Genomic DNA, 24,723 nt, shown 5'->3' with positions numbered 1-24,723 from the left:
TTGGGATGGATAAGTAGGGGCATTACCAGCAGATCGAGGGACGTGATCGTTCCCCTCTGGTCAACATTGGTAAGGCCTCATCTGGAGTACTGTGTCCAGTTTTGGGCCCCACACTACAAGAAGGATGTGGAAAAACTGGAAAACATCCAGCAGAGGGCAACAAAAATGATTAGGGGACTGGAACACACGACTTATGAGGAGAGGCTGAGGGAACTGGGATTGTTTAGTCTGTGGAAGAGAAGAATGAGGGGGGATTTGATAGCTGCTTTCAACTACCTGAAAGGGGATTCCAAAGAGGATGGATCTAGACTGTTCTCAGTGGTAGCGGATGACAGAACAAGGAGTAATGGTCTCAGGTTGCAGTGGGGGAGATTTAGGTTGGATATTAGGAAAAACTTTTTCACTAGGAGGATGGTGAAACACTGGAATGCGTTACCGAGGGAGGTGGTAGAATCTCCTTCCTTAGAAGTTTTTTAGGTCAGGCTTGACAAAGCTCTGGCTGGGATGATTTAGTTGGGGATTGGTCCTGCTTTGAGCAGGGAGTTGGACTAGATGACCTCCAGAGGTCCCTTCCAACCCTGATATTCTATGATTCTATGAATTAAAGTCCATTTTACCTTAGCAAACCAATGAATCTGCGTATTTATTCCACATTTTAGCTATCTCCCTATGGGATGAATGGGCAAAGGGTATGCAGTTTCTTTCACCGCTTAACTTCTGTTTAAAAAAAAAAAAGTATGACATCATAACTTGGACAGCAATTGGTCTGTTAAAGTGTTCAACTGACAACAACGTATGCATGAAAAATAGCAGGTATTGGTACTGGAATGAAGCCAGCACTCCAAGGCAGGGATACATCCACTTGGATATAGTCTCCCTAACTGATAAATTATTAAATTGCACTTTGTCCAATTACGGATGAAGAAAAACTATTCAATGGAAATGAAATAATTATTTTATCCATTGAACCTGAACTGTACATTTACATTTAGACCCATACTACACATTACACTATGAATGGTTAAATGTTTTTTTCTAAAAATCAAAAACTAAAATCAATGTAGCCTGCATTAAAATACTCTCCCCTTAACATAACCTACTTCAGAAACACAAACTTCCTTGTGAAGCAATTAGGGTTGCTAGAAACATAACATACCTAACTCAAGCTCAAGAGGAAGCAAATGAAAAGTTAAGCAACCTTTTCTCCTTACCCACAGACATATACCTTACCATTAACACAATTACTCTACACCACAGATCATTTACTTCAACTTTAACTCTACCCCTGCAACCTTCTCTTCTCCACATAGCCCTTTACCAAACTACTTTCTCCTAACATTATTATTTGTGGACTTTTGGTATAATAGTATGTTGTGCTGAGAAAAGTTTGGTAAAGGGGTTGATGGAAGACTGATCTTCTTAGAGCATATTTAATTTCCTTATTTTTCTGGGTTTAAGACAGGTATGTTATGTTTGCAAAAAGAAAAGGAGTACTTGTGGCACCTTAGAGACTAACCAATTTATTTGAGCATGAGCTTTCGTGAGCTACAGCTCACTTCATCGGATGCATACTGTGGAAACTGCAGAAGACATTATATACACAGAGACCATGAAACAATACCTCCTCCCACCCCACTCTCCTGCTGGTAATAGCATACACATTGTAAAGAGAGTGGTCACTTTGGATGGGCTATTACCAGCAGGAGAGTGAGTTTGTGTGTGGGGGGGGGGGGGGGGGGCAGAGGGTGAGAAAACCTGGATTTGTGCTGGAAATGGCCCAACTTGATGATCACTTTAGATAAGCTATTACCAACAGGAGAGTGGGGTGGGAGGAGGTATTGTTTCATGGTCTCTGTGTATATAATGTCTTCTGCAGTTTCCACAGTATGCATCCGATGAAGTGAGCTGTAGCTCACGAAAGCTCATGCTCAAATAAATTGGTTAGTCTCTAAGGTGCCACAAGTACTCCTTTTCTTTTTGCGAATACAGACTAACACGGCTGTTACTCTGAAACCTGTCGTTATGTTTGCAGTGACTCTGCTTCACAACAAAAACTTCTGTATATTAATTTCCTAAATTATTTTAAATAGGGGCATGGTGCTGATTGAAGAATGGGATGGACTTGTGGGGTATGTTTAATTCCAGATACTGACAGGGAAAACTTCATGCACCAGCAATTGGTACACATGAATAAGGCAAAGGTTTTTTCACAGATATTTTTTAGTAAAAGTCATGAACAGGTCACGGGCAATAAACAAAAAATCACAGAGCCCGTGACTTGTCCGTTACTTTACTAAAAATAACTGGGGCAGGGCTAGGTAGGGGGAGAAATGGAGTCCCATGGGGGAGCGGGGGACACAGCCCCGACTCCGGTGGCCACAGCGAGGATCGCAGCCACAGGGGACACAGCCCTTGCTACAGAGCTGGCCCAGCTTCAGGACAGGGGTGCATGGCCCGACTGTAGTCCCAGCCAAACCCCGGCCGCAGCGGGGTGTGGGGGTCGCAGACGGCCCTGGGAAGCCGCAAGGTGGGCGTGCAGCCCCAGCTGCAGCCTCCAGTGAAGCTGCGGGGCTGGGGCGCACAGCCCCTGCCAAGCCCGGGATGCCACAGGGCTGTGGTGCATGGCCTCTGCCAAGTCTGGAACGCCGCAGAGCTGGGGCACGTGGCCCCGGCTGCAGTCCCCAGGACACCATGGCCAAGCCACCCCATAATCTTCTTCTGTGATAAGCTTAAAAGATTGAGCTCCTTGAGTCTACCACTATAAAGGCATGTTTCCCAAACCTTTAATCATCTTGTTGCTTTTCTCTGAAACCTCTCCAGTTCATCAACATCCTCCGTGAAGCAAGGACACCAGAACTGGACACAGTATTCCAGTAGCAGTCATACCAGTACCAAATAGAGCCTCTCTCCTCCAACTCAATATTCCCCTATTTAAACATCTGAGGATAGCATTAGCCTGTTTAGCTACGGCATTGCTTTGGGAATTCATGTTCAGCAGATTATTCACCAGGTCCAAGTCTTTTTCAGACTCACTGCTTCCCAGGATAGAGTCTCCCATCCTTTAAATATAGCCTTTTTCCTTTGTTCCTCGATTTATACATTTACATTTGACCATACTGAAACATTGTTGGACAATGCCCAGCTCACTAAGCAATCCAGATCGCCCTATCCATTATCTGTACTCTTCATTATTTATCACTCCCCCAATCTTTTTGCCACCTGCAAACTTCAGCAATAATGATTTTGTTTTCTTCCAGGCCATGGATAAAAATATTAAATAGCATAAGAAACAGATCCTTGTGGGACACCATGAGAAACATACCCACTCAATGAGTATTCCCAATTAAATTACATTTTAAGACTTATTAGTTAGCCATTTTTAAACCACTTAATATGTGCCAAGTTAATTTTGTATCATTCTAGTTATTTAATCAAAATGTCGTGAAGAGCTAAGTCAACTGCCTTACAGAATTTTACATATATTACACTAACACTCTTACCTTCTCATCTAAACCCGTAGTCTCATCCAAATGATACCAAGTTATTTTGACAAGACCTATTTTCCAAAACCCATGTTGATTAGTATTAATTATATCACCCTCCTTTAATTCTTTATTAATTGAGTATTGTATCAGCTGTTCCATTATTCTGCCCAGGATCAATATCAGGCTGAATAGGCCTATCAGTACTTGGATCATCTCATTTAGCCTTTTCAAATACTGGCACAACATTAGCTTTCTTCCAGTACTCTGGAACTTCCAGCACTCTGGAACAGAGGTATTAAAAATCAACACTAACAATCCAGAGAGCTCTTTGACCATATCTTTTAAAACTTCTGAATGCAAATTATCCAGACCTTCTGATTTAAGAATGTCTAACTTTAATAGCTGCTATCTAATATATGTCACTGTTTGAAAAGTGGGAAGTATTTCATCATCATCATCATATGATTTGAATATATTATCTGGCTTTGTTACAAATACTGAACACAAATATTTATTGCACGCTTCTGCCTCTTCTGAATTATCATGAAAGATTCTACCATTTCCACCTACTAATGGACCAATAACATTGTCAGGGTTCCTTCTGATCCTGATATACTTCGGTCTCGGCCTGGGATGTAAGTACAGATCCTGGGGGGTGAGCAGGCCTTTTATAGAGGTGGCAACAGGGGAAAGGAGCTATATCTGAAGGCCCCTTACTTACTGCCAAAGCTGCTTCTTGCACTGTCAAGATGGCCTCTCCAATCCTGAGTGGCTTTTTACCTACCCTGGGAAGGGGGGGTTGATGTAATCCCACCTGGATTGGGTTGTGAAAGAGTCCTTTTCCCACCTACACAGCCGGCTGAGATCCCCACTGAACCCAGACCTTCCCTTTTGCCTCTGACTTTTCTCATCCTATGTCTCTCTGAAGCCTGCAGGGGCACCAGTCACTGCAAACATGTCAGAAAAGAAAGCAGAACTGAGAGGATAATCTCTCCAAAACATCAAATGCCCTGAGACATGACTGGGAATTAAACAAACCAATTATTAAACCAAACTGTTAGTCTAATATTCTGTAATAAAGTTTGGAATTTTCCTCAGAAAAGCTCTGCAACAGGGAGATGTGACTGGGCTGCCTGCTGCTATGGATGCAGCACAAACTGGAGGAAGCTTTCAGTATAGATAGTAAGGTATTATACTACTTTTGTGTAAATTTTATTATAAAATTAATCTTAAATTATATTAATCAGTAACTAAAAACAAGCATGTTGATATTTACAACCAGAGGAAGAGTTTAGAACTCTGCATGATTCAATTTTTATTTAACTCAATTTTTATGCCACTTATCTCTAATAAATAAGACAAATGAAGCTCAGACATTAATAAGGAAGACAGATTTGGAAAAGTGGCATGAAACAATCAGGTCAGAAGAACTATAAAACTGATAAAGGAAGACTGTATCACCTACTGTATTACACCTCTCGACTAATAAAAGAATAGCACAGATATGAACACGAAAAAAATACAGGATTTCCATTCTACTTGAAGGAACCGTCTCACTGATTTAATAAAGAAGATGGGGGAAGCAGGAGCCCTCCTACCTTGAAATCTGGAATTGAGTTAAATTTCTAACTGATGATCGCCTTCCTCCATGTGCCAAAAATCCTGCAAGACACAAAAAATCAACAAAATTTAGTACTAAGACCCCTCAAAACATTCCATTTAACTATCAGGAAAACTACATCTCACATTTTTGGAATTCAAAATTAAACCCCACTGAAGAAAGGGTACATAAAGTCACAATATCATCATCACATGAACAGCTCACAGCTTTCTACGGGGTATTAATGTATCAGCTACAACCTATTAGTTCTCCTCACCATTAAAATTCCATAGGTGTAAATCTTTAACTGATCAAAATTAATTTTGATCACCTGGAGCACTTCTCCCCCCCCCCCAAAAGATTTTCATGTGAGGAACTGAGAAAAAGTATAATGTGTTTCTTTCAATATATACACTACAGTGTAATATCTAAAAAGAACGCACTTTATACCATTTTTTGTGACTACCCATGACTATTTCTTTTCTGTGCACTACTAAGCTTTTTCATTTAACTCCTGAAGGCTTTACTTAGTTTTTATTCTGCTCTTATTCAAGCACAACTCTCACTGAAGGGGAGTTAAAACAGTCAAAATTTCAGGATTTAGTTTTGTTCTTATATCAAGTATGCACAGTAGCTGTTCAAAGATACCACGTGATGCGGACTGATGAACTCATTAAAAAGGTCACTTATAAATACTGTACTGTATTTTGAAACATAGGGTAAAGTCTATGGAAAGATGTTCTATCACATATATTAGTATTGTGATGTGTGCAGAATCCTGCTTGTTGGCATCTACTGGCATATTATCACAGAAGGCTTCATTGATATACCTGCTGCTGTTTAGAACAAAAAAGTTGAAAGGAAGAAGAGAAGTATAAACAAACAAAAATTAATTGACAGTTAGGGTTGTATCAGGACACATTCACCAACTCAAAAACAGAAAAGCATGGAAATAAGTTAAGGGACAAGTCTCCTACATTCCTTGCCACTGTCACATTGCCTACAACACTGACAATAACACATTCCAACACTACATAAGGCTTTCATTTCCACCTCCAACAAATATTGAGAAGCAGCTTCATCAAATTCACACTTTAGTGCAAAACCTTAACAGGAAACTCCCAGATGCTCTTGCACCAACACTTTGGCACATCTGACAGTCACACATTCCATACATTCGGGAAGTTATTCTACCTTAACATTTCTGAAGTTACGAACTACCTTCCCATCTCCAACCTCCTATTCCTGGGCAAAAAAACTGAGCAAGTCATGACCACTAAACACCAACATGTGACATCAGCCAACTTCCTGGATACCTCACAGTCAGAGTTCAAATCAGGGCACAGAACAGAGAGAGCTATAGCTGCACTAAAAGATGACCAGTTCTTACAGCCATGGGCAGTGACAGGATCTCCATGATTATGCTGCTGGACCTCTCTGCAGCTTTTGATACATTAGACCACTAGATACTGCTAACCTACCTACTTGACAGACCAGAACTGATGGCCCATCACCGAAGTTGTTCCTATCATTCCTCTCCAGCAAAGCTCATAGTGCAGATGGGTAACTGTTCCTCCTCTATAAAGACCCTTGCCTGTGGTACCCCATAGTGCTCTATACTATCCCCTCTTCTCCTCAGTATCTACCTGAGACCACTAGGAGAGACAAAGAGCTACCATGGGCTCACCTGCCAACAATATGCCAGTGACTCTCAACTATATACAGGGAGTCCTCGGACGCCACTTTTCAACTGACTACCTGTTTCACCCCTACAACACTTGTTTTGCCCTTACGACACTCGATGTGCATAAGTTTGCTTGAAATCACTTCCTCGTTGCGTTATACTGGTATGGAGCTGGAAGGGGTCACTTCTGATTGGCTTTGAGGCAGCAGCGTAGCTTGTTGCCAGGTAGGGTTGCTGCTTGTTTTTGATTGACTCCCAGCCCCAGGCTCAGCCAATCAGAAAGCCTGAACAGTGATTGGCTGAGGCTCAGCATATGTGCCATTCTCCCTGGCTTTCTGAGCCTGTGTTGCTGGCATTCTGCGCAGCATATGTGAGTTTATATTTTTATTTGAATGCTGTTTACAAAATACAGTGTATAGTAAATACACTGATGTTGCAACATTAGTCATCTATAATTCATTTAGTAAAAAAATCTGGGTTATTGTAGTGAAAATAGTTGTATCAAGCCTTGGTTCAGGAACCAATCTCCCCTTTATACCATTCATTCCTATGGGAAAAGCAGTTTCAACTTACAACCTTTCGACTTACAATGCAATTCTGAGGAATGAATTGTGTCCGAAGTCCGAGGACTCCATGTATCTCATTCACAACTAATGCAACCACCACCATTACAAGCTGTCAGAGTGCCTATCAGAAATCAAAGAGTTTTGGACATAAAGCAGGGATGCAACCTCTTTGCTATGTACTATAACAAGCCTGAGCCCTGGGGAATGGAGACTAAGTCTGCAGGAAGTCATCTAGCTTGCACATAGAAAGGCCCACAACAGACATAGGGAATGGCAGATTTAATGGCAGTCAGAGTCGGAGATGTTTCCACCTCCATGGGCCTTGGCCTTGATTGGCCAAATTAAAAGGTTTTTGAATTGCTAGCTCTATGGGGTCAGAAGGGCGGAAAGGCAACTATCAGAGTAACAGCCGTGTTAGTCTGTATTCGCAAAAAGAAAAGGAGTACTTGTGGCACCTTAGAGACTAACCAATTTATTTGAGCATAAGCTTTCATGAGCTACAGCTCACTTCCTCGGATGCCCACTGTGGAAAATACAGAAGATGTTTTTATATGCACAAACCATGAAAAAATGGGTGTTTATCACTACAAAAGGTTTTCTCTCCCCCCACCCCACTCTCCTGTTGGTAATAGCTTATCTAAAGTGCTCACTTTCCTTACAATCTGTATGATAATCAAGATGGGCCATTTCCAGCACAAATCCAGGGTTTAACAAGAACGTCTGAGGAACGGGGGGGCGGGGGGGGAGGGGCGGGAGGAAACAAGGGGAAATAGGTTGCCTTGCATAATGACTTAGCCACTCCCGATCTCTATTCAAGCCTAAGTTAATTGTATCCAATTTGCAAATTAATTCCAATTCAGCAGTCTCTCGCTGCAGTCTGGTTTTGAAGTTTTTCTGTTGTAATATCGCAACTTTCATGTCTGTAATCGCGTGACCAGAGAGATTGAAGTGTTCTCCGACTAGTTTATGAATGTTATAATTCTTGACATCTGATTTGTGTCCATTTATTCTTTTACGTAGAGACTGGCCAGTTTGACCAATGTACATGGCAGAGGGGCATTGCTGGCACATGATGCATATATCACATTGGTAGGTGTGCAGGTGAACGAGCCTCTGATAGTGTGGCTGATGTTATTAGGCCCTGTGATGGTGTCCCCTGAATAGATATGTGGGCACAGTTGGCAACGGGCTTTAGGTTGTTGGGATAGGATAGGTTCCTGGGTTAGTGGTTCTGTTGTGTGGTATGTGGTTGTTGGTGAGTATTTGCTTCAGGTTGGGGGGCTGTCTGTAGGCAAGGACTGGCCTGTCTCCCAAGATTTGTGAGAGTGTTGGGTCATCCTTCAGGATAGGTTGTAGATCCTTGATAATGCATTGGAAGGGTTTTAGTTAGGGGCTGAAGGTGACGGCTAGTGGCGATCTGTTATTTTCTTTGTTAGGCCTGTCCTGTAGTAGGTGACTTCTGGGAACTCTTCTGGCTCTATCAATCTGTTTCTTCACTTCAGCAGGTGGGTATTGTAGTTGTAAGAATGCTTGATAGAGATCTTGTAGGTGTTTGTCTCTGTCTGAGGGGTTGGAGCAAATGCGGTTGTATCGCAGAGCTTGGCTGTGTGGATCGTGTGGTGTGGTCAGGGTGAAAGCTGGAGGCATGTAGGTAGGAATAGCGGTCAGTAGGTTTCCGGTATAGGGTGGTGTTTATGTGACCATCATTTATTAGCACTGTAGTGTCCAGGAAGTGGATCTCTTGTGTGGACTGAACCAGGCTGAGGTTGATGGTGGGATGGAAATTGTTGAAATCATGGTGGAATTCCTCAAGAGCTTCTTTTCCATGGGTCCAGATGATGAAGATGTCATCAATATAGCGCAAGTAGAGTAGGGGCGTTAGGGGACGAGAGCTGAGGAAGCGTTGTTCTAAGTCAGCCATAAAAATGTTGGCATACTGTGGGGCCATGCGGGTACCCATAGCAGTGCCGCTGATTTGAAGGTATACATTGTCCCCAAATGTGAAATAGTTATGGGTGAGGACAAAGTCACAAAGTTCAGCCACCACGTTTGCCGTGACATTATCGGGGATAGTGTTCCTGACGGCTTGTAGTCCATCTTTGCGAGGAATGTTGGTGTAGAGGGCTTCTACATCCATAGTGGCCAGGATGGTGTTATCAGGAAGATCACCGATGGATTGTAGTTTCCTCAGGAAGTCAGTGGTGTCTCGAAGGTAGCTGGGAGTGCTGGTAGCGTAGGGCCTGAGGAGGGAGTCTACATAGCCAGACAATCCTGCTGTCAGGGTGCCAATGCCTGAGATGATGGGGCGTCCAGGATTTCCAGGTTTATGGATCTTGGGTAGTAGATAGAATATCCCAGGTCGGGGTTCCAGGGGTGTGTCTGTGCGGATTTGATCTTGTGCTTTTTCAGGGAGTTTCTTGAGCAAATGCTGTAGTTTCTTGGTAATGAGGGTAATGGCTTGTAGAAAGTGGTGTTGGAGAGCTGCCGAGCAGCCTCTTGTTCATATTCCGACCTATTCATGATGACAACAGCACCTCCTTTGTCAGCCTTTTTGATTATGATGTCAGAGTTGTTTCTGAGGCTGTGGATGGCATTGTGTTCTGCACGGCTGAGGTTGTGGGGCAAGTGATGCTGCTTGTCCACAATTTCAGCCCGTGCACGTCGGTGGAAGCACTCTATGTAGAAATCCAGTCTGCTGTCTCGACCTTCAGGAGGAGTCCACCTAGAATCCTTCTTTTTGTAGTGTTGGTAGGGAGGTCTCTGTGGATTAGTATGTTGTTCAGAGATGTGTTGGAAATATTCCTTGAGTCGGAGACGTCGAAAATAGGATTCTAGGTCACCACAGAACTGTATCATGTTCGTGGGGGTGGAGGGACAGAAGGAGAGGCCCCGAGATAGGACAGCTGCTTCTGCTGGGCTAAGAGTATAGTTGGATAGGTTAACAATATTACTGGGTGGGTTGAGGGAACCATTGCTGTGGCCCCTTGTAGCATGTAGTAGTTTAGAAAGTTTAGTGGAATCATGAGGGAAAGGCTGCAGGATAGCAAGCTCTTGGAGAGGATGATTACAGTTTGGTGGAGTAAGATGGCAGCTGTAATTGTGGGTGAGTAGCCCCTTTCCTTTTGTTTTGAAGCTAGTTCCAGGACTTGGTCAGAGGCACCAGATAGCTGTAATCATTAAAAGCTAATTTATTCTTCATCCTATAAGTGATCGCCTTGTGCCTGATTTCTCCAACTCCATTTCCAGCCATCAAACCCAGAACTTTCTTTCGTCTGCATCCACCCCACCACTCAGGGTCCCTAGCCTTTCCCCAAGGGAAGAGGGGAGTAAAACTATGAAAAGTACATCACATCCTCCCCTAATTAACAGCACTTATCTCAGAGTACAGAACACATTTTCTGACGCTTTACAAGTAAATCCTTTGATCAATTTATGCATTAAAACTAAATAAAACTATGCCCTTTAAGGAATTAGCCTTCTTTGTCCATCTTTCATTGGTCCTGAATTATCTTAATAATGGAATAATGCAGACACTTCAAACTTTCAATGAAAATAAAGTTAACTGAAATCTTGTGCAAATGCCATATTTGAAGAAATGAAGTTATAATTAAGCTAAGTTATCAAAATTGTATCTAATTTATGCTTATATCAGGAACAGTCAGGCTTAGGTCCGCAGTAAAGGTAAATTAAATTAAGTGGGGCCTATTGTGACATCAGAGTTACTCAACCAATCACCTTCCTTTCTCTACAGCTAATTTTCATGCAATAATTCTATTGGTTGGAATTACTCAGCAGTTTGAAGGAGACTGGACACATGTCAAACATTCTCATTGATAGATTAGTTGTCTCAATTGTCATTATTCATTAAAGAGTCTGTGGCTAAATGCCAGCTTGTGCATCAGCACTTGAAAGGCTTGCCAAGTCACTGCTGCCCTGGTTCACTGTGCACTGAGGCAACAATACCAGGGAAACTGAGGCAGTAGTGCTGGGGGAGCTCTTAAAGCACAGACACACTGGGACTCAAAGGCTGAGCTCTCCCTGCCCCCTTCACATTAACACCAGCCTTGTTAACACTGTCCTCTAAACCAATAAGACTGCATCTTCACTGACAAAAAAGCTGCATATTTACTGCTCATTAACTCTGTCTCTGCAAAAATAGTGGAGATAAGGCACTTTATATTTACAGCGAGATAGCTAAGTGGGGTCAGTCATGGACAGAAGATAGAATGCTGACCTCACCTCACTACCTTCATGGTAAAACCTACAAGTGCCTTCTCTCCATTTAGGATTTCAAGTGAGAAAACTATTGCATGTTAATTATCTCACTGTAAAAAACCCACCCTTTTGTCAGTGATGACAAACCCTAAGGCAGAGGTTCTCAAAATGTGGTCCATGGACCCCACCAGTGGTCCACGAGCTCCATTCAGGTGGTCCACGGATAGTTCCCTCTAAGATGCTCACCTGGGCAGCTGCACACAAGAGAATGAAGGACCATCCACCTAATTAATGGAGCTGCGCAGGCATGGCTCCACTAATTAGGTGCCTGGACCCTTAAGAAGACGCACATGTAAGGTGAGGTGGTGGCCTTGGGGGAAATAGGAGGGTAGGTGGGAGGAGGCAGTGGGGTGAGAAGAGGGGGTGGGTGGAATTTGGGATGTGCAGGGCTGCGGCGGCCAGAGAAAGAGGCAACTTTCCCAAGCTCCACGGCTGTGGTTGCTGGGGAGAGACGGTCCTCCTTCCAAGCCTCAACTCTGTGGCTGCTGTGGCAGGGGAGACACCGACCCCCTTCCCAACCCCAGATCGGGGGCTGCCATGGCGGGGGAGAGAGGGCACATCCATTGCATTAGAAAGGTAAGACTACAGATATTAAAATATGAGTTGTGTGCCTTTATTTGTAGAACAAAAAAAAGTTAATTATTACTAAGGTTTTTTATATATAGTGCTTTTACCCAAAGCGCTTTACAATAGTTAGCTAATGTTACAAACAACATTTGGAAAGATCATTAAGTGGTCCGCCGAGACCCACAGCAATTTTCAAGTGGTCTGCAGAAAAAAAAAGTTTGAGAACCACTGCCCTAAGGTGTTTTCTACACTTACAGCGCTGCAGCACTAAGTGAAGACACTACCTTTTCTGATGGGAGACCTTCTTCTCTCTACATAGGTACTCCACCTCCCTGAGAGGCGGTGGCTACATCAGCAGGAGAAGCCCTCCCATCAACATAGTGCCGTTCATACTGGAAGTTGGGTTGGGATAAATGCATTGCTCAGAGGTGTGGATTTTCCACATCCCTGAATGACTAGTTATAGTGGCATAAACTGATAGAGTAAACCAAGCCTAAGACTACTGCAAATTAATGGCCCGATTGACCAGTACATCTCATTGGCTTTGATTTTCTTTGTGATGCAAAGCAGCTCTAAGGCGAGCACAATTAGCTGATATACTCTGGCTTTGATGTAACCATGATTCTTCCCTGACACTTTTAAAAAATATTTAAGGTTGATAATATATATTCAAATCTTTAGAAATATCACATAACAGCAATCTCTTTTACTATCTCGTTTAGTGTCCTGCTTTGAGCAGGGGGTTGGACTAGATGATCTCCTGAGGTCCCTTCCAACCCTGATATTCTATGATTCATATATATATATATTTTTATCTTTTTTAAAGACTATGTTAAAATGGAATTAAGGATGACAATACATTTCAGTAACTTCTTAGGGAATATACATTACAGCAATGTTGTAGTTATCCCAAAACCTAGCACCTGAAAATCCAGGAAATTCAGAGTTAAGGTTACACTATTTTGTGGATGTATCTAAATACACACAGCAGCCAGATCTTTTCAATCTAAAACCTTTCTCCAGAAATAATTAAAAAAAAAAAAATTTGGTAATACTTTGAAAAAAAACCCACATACTATGCTATGCCCAGTCTTCTTAGACACTGCTATGCATTACTGAATGTCATAAAAAGTAGCAATATTTGTAGTAATTTTAATGTAAAAGTCTTCTTAGACGCTGCTATGTATTACTGAATGTCATAAAAAGTAGCAATATTTGTACTAATTTTAATGTAAAATTCATGTTGTAATGATCCAGGGATCTCTTAACTCAGGGAAACAGAAACAGTATGTGGGTTTTTGTTCTCTGGGCACACTTAGTCTGAACTAAAACTTTAGATGTAGAATCAATTTAATATTAACAGTCCTCTCTAATTTTCTGGAAAATAAGAGAAGAGGTTTTCAAACCAGCTTTTCATAAAGAAAAACTGACTACATTTGGTTACCTTTATTTTATAGCAAGCCCCTTGAGTGACATATTTTATTTTATTAGAGGGTTGATTTAAAACAAAAACCAAAAAAACCGTGTGCAACATAAATTCATAACCAGGTATTATTAATCTGCATGAATATAAGTGAAGAATACAGAAAATCAACAAGATCTAATTCTTTCCTGAACCTTATTTGGCTGGAAGGTTTGAGTAACTTCGAGGCAGTATAGAGAAAGCTGCACTTCATGAAAAATATATTGATGACTGGCAGCAAATAACAGATAATCTGAGTTTGATAGTGTCACCTTATTTTCTTAGTTTTATCTGCATCTCAAAATCACTGTACAGTTTCATAGAATCATAGAATATCAGGGTTGGAAGGGACCTCAGGAGGTCATCTAGTCCAGCCCCCTGCTCAAAGCAGGACCAATCCCCAAGTAAATCATCCTAGCCAGGGCTTTGTCAAGCCTGACCTTAAAAACTTCTAAGGAAGGGGATTCCACCACTTCCCTAGGTAATGCATTCCAGTGTTTCACCACCCTCCTAGTGAAAAAGTTTTTCCTAATATCCAACCTAAACCTCCCCCGCTGCAACTTGAGACCATTACTCCTCGTTCTGTCATCTGCTACCACTGAGAACAGTCTAGATCCATCCTCTTTGGAACCCCTTTTCAGGTAGTTGAAAGCAGCTACCAAATCCCCCTTCATTCTTCTCTTCCGCAGACTAAACAATCCCAGGTCCCTCAGACTCTCCTCATATGTCATGTGTTCCAGTCCCCTAATATTTTTTGTTGTCCTCCGCTGGACTCTTTCCAATTTTTCCACATCCTTCTTGTAGTGTGGGGCCCAAAACTGGACACAGTACTCCAGATCAGGCCTCACCAATGTCTAATAGAGGGGAATGTTCATGTCCCTCGATCTGCTGGCAACGCCCCTACTTATACATCCCAAAATGCCAAATTGGCCGTCTTGGCAACAAGGGCACACTGTTGACTCATATCCAGCTTCTCGTCCACTGTAACCCCTAGGTCCTTTTCTGCAGAACTGCTGCTGAGCCATTCGGTCCCTAGTCTGTAGTGGTGCATGGGATTCTTCCATCCTAAGTGCAGGACTCTGCACTTGTCCTTGTTAAACCTCATCAGATTTCTTTTGGCCCAATCCTCTAATTTGTCGAAGGCCCTCTGTATCCTATCCCTACCCTCCAGCGTATCTACCTCTCCTCTCAGTTTAGTGTCATCTGCAAACTTGCTGAGGGTGCAATCCACACCATCTTAAAGATCATTAAGGAAGATATTGAAAAAAACCAGCCCGAGGGCCGACCCTTGGGGCCCTCCACTTGATACCGGCTGCCAACTTGACATGGAGCCATTGATCACTACCCGTTGAGCCCAACAATCTAGCCAGCTTTCTAGCCACCTTATCATCCATTCATCCAGCCCATACTTCTTTAACTTGCTGGCTAGAACACTGTGGGAGACAGTGTCAAAAGCTTTGCTAAAGTCAAGGAACTTTCCACTGCTTTCCCCTCATCCACAGAGCCAGTTATCTTGTCATAGAAGGCAATTAGATTAGTCAGGCATGACTTGCCCTTGGTGAATTCATGCTGACTGTTCCTGATCACTTTCCTCTCCTCTAAGTGCTTCAGAATTGATTCCTTGAGGACCTGCTACATGATTTTTCCAGGGACTGAGGTGAGGCTGACTGGCCTGTAGTTCCCAGGATCCTTCTTCTTCCCTTTTTTAAAGATGGGCACTACATTAGCCTTTTTCCAGTCATCCGGGACCTCCCCCAATCACCATGAGTTTTCAAAGATAATGGCCAATGGCTCTGCAATCACATCCGCCAACTCCTTTAACACTCTAAGATGCAGCACATCCGGCCCCAGGGACTTGTGCTCTTCCAGCTTTTCTAAATAGTCCCGAACCACTTCTTTCTCCACAGAGGGCTGGTCACCTCCTCCCCATGCTGTGCTGCCCAGTTCAGTAGTCTGGGAGCTGACCTTTTTCGTGAAGACAGAGGCAAAAAAAGCATTGAGTACATTAGCTTTTTCCACATTCTCTGTCATTAGGTTGCCTCCCTCATTCAGGAAGGGGCCCACACTTTCCTTGACTTTCTTCTTGTTGCCAACATACCTGAAGAAACCCTTCTTCTTACTCTTAACATCTCTTGCTAGTTGCAACTCCAGGTGTGATTTGGCCTTCCTGATTTCACTCCTGCATGCCCGAGCAATATTTTTATACTCTTCCCTGGTCATTTAACCAATCTTCCACTTCTTGTAAGCCTCTTTTTTGTGTTTAAGATCAGCAAGGATTTCACTGTTAAGCCAAGCTGGTCGCCTGCCATATTTACTATTCTTTCTACACATCGGGATGGTTTGTCTCTATAACCTCAATAAGGATTCTTTAAAATACAGCCAGCTCTCCTGGACTCCTTTCCCCCTCATGTTATTCTCCCAGGGGATCCTGCCCATCACTTCCCTGAGGGAGTCAACGTCTGCTTTTCTGAAGTCCAGGGTCCATATTCTGCTGCTCTCCTTTCTTCCCTGTGTCAAGATCCTGAACTCGACCATCTCATGGTCACTGCCTCCCAGGTTCCCATCCACTTTAGCTTCACCTACTAATTCTTCCCAGCTTGTGAACTGCAGGTCAAGAAGAGCTCTGCCCCTAGTTGGTTCCTCCAGCACTTGAACCAGGAAATTGTCCCCTACAAAAACTTCCTGGATTGTCTGTGCACCGCTGTATTGCTCTCCCAGAAGATATCAGGGTGATTGAAGTCTCCCATGAGAACCAGGGCCTGTGATCTAGTAACTTCTGTTAGTTGCCAGAAGAAAGCCTCGTCCACCTCATCCCCCTGCTCTGGTGGTCTATAGCAGACTCCCACCACGACATCACCCTTGTTACTCACACTTCTAAACTTAATCCAGAGACTCTCAGGTTTTTCTGCAGTTTCATACCGGAGGTCTGAGCAGTCAGACTGCTCTCTTACATACAATGCAACTCCCCCACCTTTTCTGTCCTGCATGTCCTTCCGGAACAGTTTATATCCATCCATGACAGTACTCCAGTCTTGGGAGTTATCCCACCAAGTCTCTGTTATTTCAATCACATCATAATTCCTTGACTGTGCCAGGACTTCCAGTTCTCCCTGCTTGTTTCCCAGGCTTCTTGCTTTGTGTATAGACACTTGAGATACCTTGCTGTTTGTCCTACTTTCTTAGTATGAGGCAGGTGCCCTCCCCTCTCGCACTCTCCTACTCGTGCTTCCTCCCGGTATCCCACGTCTTCACTTACCTCAGGGCTTTGGTCTCCTTCCCCCAGTAAACCTAGTTTAAAACCCTCCTCACTAGGTTAGCCAGCCTGCTTGCGAAGATGCTCTTCCCTCTCTTCGTTAGGTGGAGCCCGTCTCTGCCTAGCACTCCTCCTTCTTGGAACACCAACCCATGGTCAAAGAATCCAAAGCTTTTTCTCCGACACCACCTGTGTAGCGATTTGTTGACTTCCATGATTCGATGGTCTCTACCCCGGCCTTTTCCTTCCATGGGGAGGATGGACGAGAACACCACTTGCGCTTCAAACTCCTTTATCCTTCTTCCCAGAGCCACGTAGTCTGCAGTGATCCGCTCGAGGTCATTCTTGGCAATATCATTGGTGCCCACGTGGAGAAGCAGAAAGGGGTAGTGATCCGAGGGCTTGATGAGTCTCCGCAGTCTCTCCGTCACATCGTGAATCCTAGCTCCTGGCAAGCAGCAGACTTCCCAGTCAGGGCGGCAGATAGATGACTCAGTCCCCCTGAGTTTGGCAGTGTTAAACAGAGGGGTATAATAATAGTAAGTGCTACAGATCAGTATGCAGGCAGGTTCATAAGCAGAGCTATAGGGGGAAATTTTCATAGTTTCAAACAATACTCTGCTTGTCTCCAGCCAGTGCTTCTAGTTCCTGACTTTTATGACAGATTCCATAACTTAAAAATAAATGATCACCAATAATACTGGGGGGAAATGTCTGTATATAAATTATATGAAAGTGTCAGTTTGGCCATTTTAAAATACAGTATTTTGTTACTGTAGTTAAATGTTAAAGAAACAAACTTATATTTCCAAAACAATTTAAGAGAATGTATGTACTATAGCTAAAATAGCAATATACAATAGTATTTTTCTTGAAATATCTCCAGAATTGTCTGGTCATTCATGACCCTCCAAGACATTTGCTCTCCACAGGAATGATACAATTGGAGAAATCCAGGTTAAGACTTTCCAATGCTGTGGTCAAAGCATTTGAAAAAAATACCTGTTATTGAAGGAGACCAGACTGCACTCAAATCTAACCAGGTTCAGACTAAGAAAGGCTTTCCTTATCAATCACCTCCATAAAAAAATCCACACAGTCCCACAAAGAAAGCACTTTTTAAGCCTCTTTATGTCTTCTTCATAACTGTTCGCCACCACTTAGATAGTAAGGTAATAGGAGGTACCTTAAAAATAGCTATATTAAGATAGAGGGAAGACAGATTTCTTCTTTAAGGTGGTCGATCCTTCACAATTTGATAACTGAAAAGCTTAACAATTTGTACCATTTTTTGGATAACTAAAGATATTTCTTTAAAAATATCTCAGCAACTTACTGCCATTGGTCTGCTTAACATCTCATAATGCAATAACACATTTTCTGTTTTGTATTTTACAGTACTAGTTTGTCTACAGTTTATACTTCATACATAATGAGTGTTGACTACCCATAATTTGTTTGATATTTCATCTGTATTCAGAGTATAGTTCATGAATGTTCTCTGCAGTGAGTCTCTAAACAGTGAACTTCCATCCACTCATAATTACATTACAAATCTTTATGTGAGTGCAGCAGCTCTCAGTGAGCTGTCAATAAAATCTGCACATTGCTAAAATGCTTTTATTCCTTAAATGTCTATAATCCTCTTTCTAATTATACTTGTAGATACTGCACTTTAATTAATGGTATGAGAATTCTAAATTCTGAAATATTATATCTCAACACGTTTGCTTACAGAATATTAAATAAACAATTATGAACAAGTCCCTCTCTACCTCTTCTTCTCTGTTTTTCAAAAAAATCAGTCACATTGTTTTACAATCTGAACCATGCTACCAAGTTACAAGGCATGGTTCAGATATATGCTAATATCCTAAAGCCTTACATTTTTTCCAATTCACAGCATATCAAAACATTTTCTGGTCACTGCACAAAAGCCAGGCAGGCCCCATTTTTGGTTCAGTTTTTCCCAGAAAATCCTCTTAGTCCAAGAAGGTAGAAGATAGCAGCCCAAATTCTTTGACTGCTTCAATGGCTTCCTGTAAGTCTCCAAATCCAATTTAAAAAAAAATAACCACCTCTTGTTTTCAGAGCTCTATATAAGTTTACTCTGCCCCCTTTCATTGATCTTTTACCTTCTCACTCTGCTCCTCCAGCCTTGGCGTTTCTTATCTCAGTTAGGAGTCACTCATAAAGGCGCATCTGTGCCAAGTTTCTACTTTTTCTTTTGAGATACCATGCCACTTTTCAATCTCATCTTAAATTCTCTGTTCACTTTAGCCTAACATGAACACTAAAACCCTGCCCATCTCCCACTTCATTCCATTACTGCGCATCTCCAATTTTATCTGCAAGGATATTTCCATGGATCTTCTACTTTTAAATTTTAGCTCCTTCTCTTTACTTGCTATCATCTGACATGTTGTTCCCCTTTCTGCCAGTTTTTGACTTCTTCTACATAAATCTGTAATACAGTTCTTGTTATATTTACAATGCCTAATCATCAGAAGGGAAACATATATTCATACTTACTCAACGCCATCCATTAAATATGGTTAAAGCACTTTCAGACTGCATCTCATAACCACCTTAATACAGTAATGTAGTATTACACATTAAAACCTTTACATTAAGCTATCACTGAAAAAAAACTGCATAACCATATGAGTTTTGTTTAGGAAAAACAAATAAATATGCACAGATACATGTCCAAATCACTGTAATTTATTTATGTAGGGTTTTTTGCAATAATAAAAATAATGTAGTTGTTCTATTCTTTACTAGTCCTAAACAGACTAGAAACACAAATAAGGTGCTTTGCACATTCTTGTCTTTTTTGTTGTTTTTTCTTTTGCTTTTTTGGTTGCCCCCCCCCCCTTCTCTTTTTCAAAAAGACTTGCTGGCTAGTAAGTCTGCTGCTGTTAAAAAAGTGATATTTGCATGTTAATATGACTTTTCAAAACCTCCCAGGTAGCTACTAAGGCTATGTCTACACAACAGACCTTACAGCGGCAGAGTTGTACCGCTGCAGCTGTGCCGCTGTAAGGTCTCCTGTGTAGCTGCTCTATGCTGGTGGGAGAAGCTCTCCCACTGGCATAATTAAACTACCCCCAATGAGCGGCGGTAGCTATGTTGGCAGGAGACCGTCTCCCGCCAACATACTGCTGTCCACACCAGTGCTTCTGTCTGTGAAACTCCTGTCGGTCAGCGGTGTTTTGTTCACTCCCGTTCGACAAAAGTGCTGGTGTAGACATAGCCATAGTCTGCTGTGAAAAGTGATATTAACAAACATACAAATATCACTTTTCACAGCAGACTTACTCAGCCTTGGCATGCCAGGATACTAATTAAGCCCTGAATGGTGAGGTGGGTAGAGAGGCAGCAGGGCCAGTGGTGATAGGGGGGAATGAACTGCAGGTCTGGGGGAGGCAGCAGGGGCTGGGGCGATGAGGGGGTGAGCTTGGGGCCAGAGCCCACTGCCACATGGACAGGGGCTGGAGCCCACCGCTGTGCAGCTGGGGGACAGAGCCTGAAGCCTTGAGCCCTGAGACAGACCCCAGAGCCTGGAGGTGGAGCCTGAAGCCCTACAACTACAGCCTGCCGCCCACCATCACAGGGCTGCAGCCTGACTCCACCACTCCCGGGAAGGTGGGGAACTCACTGGCTGCTTGCTCCTCCAGTGTTTGTGTCTCCAGAGGGGACAAGCCTCAAACCCTGCTGAAGGCCCCAAGGGAGGGACTGCTACTGTCTCCCCCATGCCCCACAATCACCACACAGGAGGCTGTGGCCGCAAGAAAAGCCCCTGGAGGCCGCATGTGGCCCAGGTGGCCGCATTTGAGAAACACTGCCTTAGCTTATATCAAATAAAAAAAATTCCAGTGCAGGCAAGGCCTTGAGCCCCAGTGATCTGCACGGGAAAAAGTGTCTGACCACATGGAGAAAATTTCAGGAGTGGGGCCTTAGTTTGGAACCAACTGTGCTATCAGATGGATATACACACACAGGCACCTTTGGTAGTGGAAGCCAGAGCTCACTTGGAATAGTCTAAGCATAGCCACAGTGCAGCACTGTAATTCAAGTATCTACTTGGTATTATTTGCTTTGAAGAATCAAATATATTCTTCTTCTTCACATACTGTACTATGCTGAGTAGAGGGAAAAAAAGAAATCAGACGCACACTTCCCCAAAGCATTACTACTAAATAAAAACTCCCCCCCAAAAAAACAAACCCTCCCCAAATTAAGGAAAGAACTTTAAAATTATAACTTAAAATCATCAGACCCTGCAGCTCTAGTTCTTTTTCATCACAAACTATTATATTAATTTTAAGTAGACTTGCAAGTAAAAGTAATTACTGAACCTCCTCACTAGCAAAAAATGTTAAGATGAGTGGTTCCTCCAAGGGCCCATAGAATTTTCTTAATTATAAAGAAGTTATAAAAGAAGTATTATAAAAGTTATAAAGAAGTATTTCCAATAAAAAGAGGGGAACATGGACTTCAATGGTTCATTCAAATGTACAATTTCAGAGAAATGCACTTTCCTCTCTATATAAATATACACACACACACACACACAGAGTTTTTATCTTAAGTGAAAAATTATGGCTCATGAAAAATGGTGTAGCCCTAGAGACAAGAGTTCACCATCTAGAAAATAGATCACGGGCTCACCCATGTGCATCAATCATGACCTTGAGAGATCATCTCTAGGAGGAGAGAGTAGTGTCAGTGTCCATGCTCATTCTCACTTTGGCCATCAATGCAGAAGCCCATTCATGTCAATCTAAATTTTTGAGATTTGAATATGTGAGGTGCTAATAATAGTCCAAAAGGAAGTACTGTGTACTAATAATGATGGCCTCCTCCCCAAATCTGAGAAACTTCCTGTGGTTTGGGAGCACCCTGACATGAAGGTAAGTGTCCTGAAGATTAAGGGCAACAAGCCTGTTGTCATGATCCTGGGACAGAAGGATTGATGCAGGGAAACCATACAGAATCTCACATACTTGATGAACTTGTTGAAATTCTGAGGTGTCCAAAGTGCGTCTTTGGGGATTAGAAAATACCTCATGTAAAAACCCCTTCCTTGAAACTGCACAGGAACTCCCTTTACAGCTCCTAAGGAGAGAAGGGTCCAAATTTCTTGAACAAGCAGAGACTCACGAGATAGGACCCTGAAAATGGTGAAGGCAGGAAAGTGGGAAAATGGGGAGTGGAGAAGAATTGAATATTTCCATCTCACGGTACATAGGACTTACCTTTCATTAATGGCCTCCCAAGCACCTAAAGAGTGGAATAGTCTGTTCCCAAACGGGGGAAATATCCACCGAACTGCAAGTGACTGAACTGTTATCCTCATGGGAAAAGCCAAAAGAGAGGTATCCCCACAGATAGCTGGGTACGAGCCCGCTGATTGGAGCCAGAGCTAGAGGACCTCCTTCTCTGAGGTCTATGCTTCTTTTTCCAAAAATCAAATTGCCTGGGTGGATAGACAGGCTGTCTACAGCACTGTTGGGAGTACTGAGGATTTGGAGGTCTATGCTGTCATCTCTTAGGATACAGAGACCACTAAGGAACAGCCACCCAGGTTCTCTGAAGAAATGTAATGTCTCATCAGTTTTATCTGATAATAGAAAAGAACCATCAAAGGGAAGGTCCTCTATAGCCTGTTGTATATTGGGCACGATACCAGAATTATGCAGCCACAAGACTATTCTCATTATTATTATAGAGTCAATAATTCTAGAGGAAACTTCTACAACATCCAACACCAACTGATGAGATGTTTTTGCTACCAGACGGCCCTCTGCCAAAAAAGCCTTGAACTATTACCTTGCGTCTCAAAGAAGCATATCTGTAAATTTTGACAAATACTCCCAATTAAAAAAATTATATTTAGCAAATAGCGCTTGCTGATTAGCTATACACATTTGAACAGATGAAGTGGAATAAATCATTCTATCCAACATGTCCTGTCTTTTGGTCCCTCTTTATCTGGTGGCTGAGTTGAATATCCCCTGCTTCGCTCTCTCATTCGCAGTCGTAACTACCAGAGAATTCATGGCTGCATAAGAATGAGAACACTCAAATCCCTGGTCAGAAACACAGTAGTGCTTGTCTGTGCACACACAGCTGTGGGAGCCAACAAAGTTGGAGTATTCTACAGGGCCTTCACTAGTTCCAAAAAGGCCTCATTAATTGAAAGGGCCACTTTCCCAGGGTTAGAGATAGAACTCATTGCTACAGGATATTTTGCAGGGCAAGAATTTAACAGGTTCAAAGAAGGATTGGATATTTATATGGATAACAAGACTATCCAGAGTTATAACAGCTAATGCTAACAAATGCTAACAAAAACATTTTGAAAGGGATCTAAAACCTCCATGCTTTAGGGTTTAAACCAATCTCTACTTGTTATGGATTACAATGAGATTTTCCGGGGAGCAAATTATCCCTAAATCTCCTACTGCATGTTTTGTTGTACATTCCTCTGAAGCATCTCATGCTAGCCACTTTTGGAGTAAGAGACAGACCTAAAGGGACCACAAAGTCAGATCCAATATGTCAATTCCTATGTTCTATGTATATATTTTGATGATTTGTAAGATTTTTACTGTGTATGAGACCTTTTGGACAGAATAATATCCAGAAAACAAATCCTTTTATTTCAGAGATAAAATTTCAGTGACTACTCACATCACAGAGCAGCATGGTCTGTCAAACGAATTAATGGGAACACACACTTGTTTCATTATTTTAAAAAGGGGAACAGTGTATGGTATCAAACTTTGAAATTATAAAACATTGCTTTATGACCTATACTGGCAGCCAGCAGGTTTCTAGATAGAACTCTAGGTGTTTTTAACCCTATAAAAACCATTAACGATTAGGTCCCAGTTACTAGAAATATCACCTTCCTCCATAAACCATTGTGCCATAGTTCAGATGAGCAGAGGCCCTTGAACTGGAGCTCCCTTCATGTAAAAGACAGGAAGCTATGTGTATTCTCTGGGATTGGTCTTTGACTTTGGAACTCATTCCCCATCTATCACTTTTCTGACATTCCAGGCCACCAGAGTTTAAATATATTTAACGTCTCAGAACATTGCAAATCCCGTTTTTTTTTTTAATCCCAGGCTTTTAGAGATAAACTGGATTCAGGGTTGGAAGGATTTATTGTGTGTGTTATTGATTTCTTATTGTATTTGCTAAGAGCGATTTTATTTATGTTTTAAGGTTGGATGACCAGGCCTCAATATTATATTGTACTGTATGATTATTTTATTCTATATAAAATCATAAAAACGTAGGGCTGGAAGGGAACTCTAGTCATCTAGTGAAGCCGCGCTCCCCCGGCACTAAGACTGTCTAGCCTGTTTTTAAAAGCCTCCAATGATGGGGATTTCACAACCTTCCCTAGATACCTATTCTAATGATTAACAGTCCTTGCCATTAGAAAGTTTTCCCTGCTATCTAACCTAAATCTCCCTTGCTGCAGATTTAGCCTATTACTTCTTGTCCTATCTTCAGTGGTCATGGAGAACAGCTGATCACTGACCTCTTTTTAATACTCTATGTTAATTTATACAATAGGAACCCAGATCACTAACCATTTCATTAAATTAAGATAAATAAGTACATATTTCATCTTGCTAAATGTCAGATTTTAGGGGTCTTCGTTGCCTATGAGTTGGCTGCCCAATCTTTCTCTCTCTCAGATTAACTTCAGATTTTTGGCTATTTACTTCATTTTTTATTATGTTTTTTTAATTATTTTAGCTTCCTGGGCTAAGAACAAGCTCTAATGTTGCCTTTGGAATTTTCTTAA

The 24,723-nt window shown here is 42.2% G+C and overlaps 1 protein-coding gene across 4 annotated transcripts in view; it reads right to left on the bottom strand.

The window, feature by feature from the left end:
* The window catches only part of TANC2 (tetratricopeptide repeat, ankyrin repeat and coiled-coil containing 2), a 675,729-nt gene that overhangs the window by 552,564 nt on the left and 98,442 nt on the right, over nt 1-24,723 (bottom strand). For all 4 annotated transcript variants that reach the window (XM_037886783.2, XM_037886784.2, XM_037886786.2 and 1 more), the window contains exon 2: nt 5,084-5,147. The gene's annotated coding sequence lies outside the window, so the exon portion shown is untranslated. The remainder of the gene's footprint in view (nt 1-5,083; nt 5,148-24,723) is intronic.

The sequence above is a fragment of the Chelonia mydas genome, chromosome 27, assembly GCF_015237465.2.
Source record: "Chelonia mydas isolate rCheMyd1 chromosome 27, rCheMyd1.pri.v2, whole genome shotgun sequence".
NCBI lineage: Eukaryota > Metazoa > Chordata > Testudines > Cheloniidae > Chelonia > Chelonia mydas.
This window is presented reverse-complemented; position numbering and strand designations above follow the sequence as displayed.